General features: G+C 36.5%; 1 long non-coding RNA gene across 1 annotated transcript; it reads right to left on the bottom strand.

Moving 5' to 3' along the window:
• On the bottom strand, positions 1-1,191 carry LOC131170726 (uncharacterized). Its single transcript, XR_009141491.1, has 2 exons — positions 800-1,191; positions 1-221 (listed from the first exon to the last, which is right to left on the bottom strand). It is a non-coding gene; the product is annotated as an uncharacterized LOC131170726 (long non-coding RNA).
• Positions 1,192-3,260: the final 2,069 nt, after the last annotated feature.

Here is a 3,260-nt window from a genome sequence, read left to right on the forward strand (position 1 = left end):
TAATAATAAATGGGAGCTCAGCTCCCTCATCCAATCCATCAAAACAGACTTAAAATATTAAGTTTACAGGTCCAACATGAATATAATATTACAGACCAAATTCAAATAATTACTGCTAACACATGCGGAAATTCTAGGAGTAAATAAAATTACACAAATATCGATAAACAACCTGCGAAGTATAAAAGCAGGTTAACCCAGAATAAATATCCTCCTGTGGCCTGTAAAAATTTTTGAACAGGAGTGAGCGTTCGACTCAGAGAGTAAAATATCAATTTTAACCATAATCTCTATAACTATCTAAAACTCATGCAACCTGTGGAATGAAATGCAACATCAGCAATAAATTCACATCATAGCATCAAAAAGGTAATTTGGAGCACTCACACACCCTGTAGTATCAATCATAACATATGGGAGCTGATCCCCTATACAGCTCTCTTAAATCCAACCTGGTGCCAGCGAATTACTCAAGCTCGGACTTCCACTTAAAAAACAAATCGAGGGTCCCAAATGAATTACTCAAGCCGTGACTACCCTCAAGAAACGCGGTCCCAGCGAATTACTCAAGCCGTGACTACCCCGTCCTATCCATAGTCCACACCACATCACACGCACGCCAACGCACGCACACTGCTCCAAATTACCACAACAACATCCATAGCATATTAACAGTTATGAATGCAACATAAATCGTGCCTAGAGTTTAACTAAATAAATATATGCATATAAGTGATGCATGGGCATACTGAACATATAATAATATCGAAATTACAATTAAAATTAATATTTTACTCACAGACTTGACGACAAATTACTGTGGCGGCTGGGCGGAGGAAGAAGGCTGTCCCGGCTCACCTGACAATCATATTACATTTATTTAATACAATCTGACTCAATACAAACAAAGAAAAAGACCAATTACGTCCTAAGTCGTGCCGAAAATCCGGCAGAGTCTCCCCTATACCTAGGACCTACCCAACCTGCAAAAGGGTTCAAAACACACTTCTATACTCACAATCCATATATCAACAGTTCAATCATATCACACAGCCCCTCCTGGGCCCATCAAATCAGTCATCCATCACAATACGCAAAATTTCAATTTAGTCCTTATTATTGATCATTTTTGCAAAAACTGCCCAAACAAGCTCTAAAAATTATAAAACTTTGCCCCGCGGTCCTTAGCAATATTACTAAGATTTTGCAAAAACAATAATAATTTTCTAAGCTTCAAAGATTATTGTATGGATTTTTAATCCTATTTACGCACTAGAAAATTACGTAAAAACAAGGTTCGTGTTTACCTTGGCCTATTCCGACTTGAGAACGCTCGACGTCGACAATGGGGCTAGCCAAAACCTCGCCCACCCGAGACTTTTCCAGAAGCAGTCCTGGTTCGCCCGAAATTTGCATCTTGGCCAATCGCCGAATTTCCGCGAATCGAGGATACCTACGAAGCCCATAACACGGGTTAGTACATAAATTTTTCAGAATTTTCTAAGCTCATTTAATGCTCGAAAATACACTGCGAAGTTCCGTGGGACCCACCGAAAAACGGTGTCGGAAAAATTCGAAATTTATGTCGTTGCGAAGCTCTCGACGAATGGAGCGTGCTGGTGGCCTCGGTTTTCTCGTGAGATTCACGATTTTCGAGAAATCTAGCCCAAAAATCGAAATGGGCTAAAATCTTCCCGAGCAAAAATCGGACAATCCGCTCGATGGATTTCGGCGTTCTTGGTGTCTATGGAAAGCTCTCGCCAAGACCCGGTCCAATTGGTGGCCGGATCGGCCGGATTTGGCCGTGGAAGTCGGGCGGCGCTGGCAGGGGGAATCGCGCGCTTTCCGCCATTCAGGCGCCACTGGCCGGGACCGGGAGGCGGCCGAGGAGGACGCAGGAGGCGGTGGCCAGAGGGGAGGGGAGGAGAGAGAAAAGAGAGAGAGAAGAGGAGAGGGACGCGCGCGCGGGGAAAGAAAAAGGAAGAAGGAAAAGGGCCGGTCCGATTCGACCGGTCCGATCCGGTCCGGTTCGATTCGGCCGGTTCGATTCGAAATACAAAATTTTGAATTTTTACTCTGCCTCGGGACCGAAAACGAGGTCCAAAAATTCCGAAAAAATTCCATAAAACTCAGAAAAATACGTAGACTCCAAATATATTTTTAGTTTTGCCACGTGGTCTTTAAATTAATTTTTAAAAATTATCAAAGTTTATATTTTCGGAAAATCGAACCCGATTTTTAAAATCCGAAAAAATCTCAAAAAAATTCCTAAAATTTAAATAAAATTAAAATACCAAAATGCTCATAAAAATTAAAATTTCAGGGTGTTACACAATTCATGACATATTTTAATCAATTTAATTTTAATCAATTTTAATTTTAACAGCGATCTACCAAAAGTTATTAATTATTTAAAAGATTTTTATTTCTTTTCATTTTTTTAATTTTTTTAAAGGAAAGTGTGGAAAAATTAAATACGTTTCTATTTATAAAAAAATAAAACTACAGGATAGTCATTTATGACTTTGCCCTTGCTTTTATTCTTTGTATTATTAGAAATTAAATATTTGTTCAACGAATACAACGAAAATTAGGTGCATCTGCCAAACATTTTTGCACTAAAAAGGCATATTGTCTGTTATTCCCCCAAGGAAAACAAAATACACTCGGTGGCATAATTTATTCACGGAACTTTTTAATATCAGTTGCATTAATATCGCCAAACAGGCTGATCATGCTTTGGTAATCTATTATTCGTTCTTTATTGAGTAATTTATTTCTTTTCTTGATTCACTCTATATTCCATGCTCACTTGCAAGTGATTTAGGGGAATTTTTTTTTTTTTTTTTAAGATTAGAATAGTAAAAACTTAAACTTAAATTTATTAAATGAATAATATATCTTTTAGCTGCTGAATTAAATTAAACTAGGACGAAGGATATTCTTATCGAAATTAATGATTTAGAGATTCTCATGGATATTTCTTTCTTTTTTTTAATTTTTTTATGTGAAATTTACAAAGTGATTAAATCAATCTCTGTATATGAAAGCAAGTTAAATTTTTTCAAGAGTTTATCATGTGATATTTATTTTTAAGAGCTTGTATGTGGCTTAACTGTCTCCCCCTTTATATCTATAATAAATTTTAAGTTACTTTAATGTTGCTTTATTTTTATTTATCTTAAACAAATATTTTTATTATAATATTAATTGTTATTTAATTATAATAATTATTGTTATTTGTCACGATCTAACCTATG

Source organism: Hevea brasiliensis, chromosome 2, assembly GCF_030052815.1.
Source record: "Hevea brasiliensis isolate MT/VB/25A 57/8 chromosome 2, ASM3005281v1, whole genome shotgun sequence".
Taxonomy (NCBI): domain Eukaryota; kingdom Viridiplantae; phylum Streptophyta; class Magnoliopsida; order Malpighiales; family Euphorbiaceae; genus Hevea; species Hevea brasiliensis.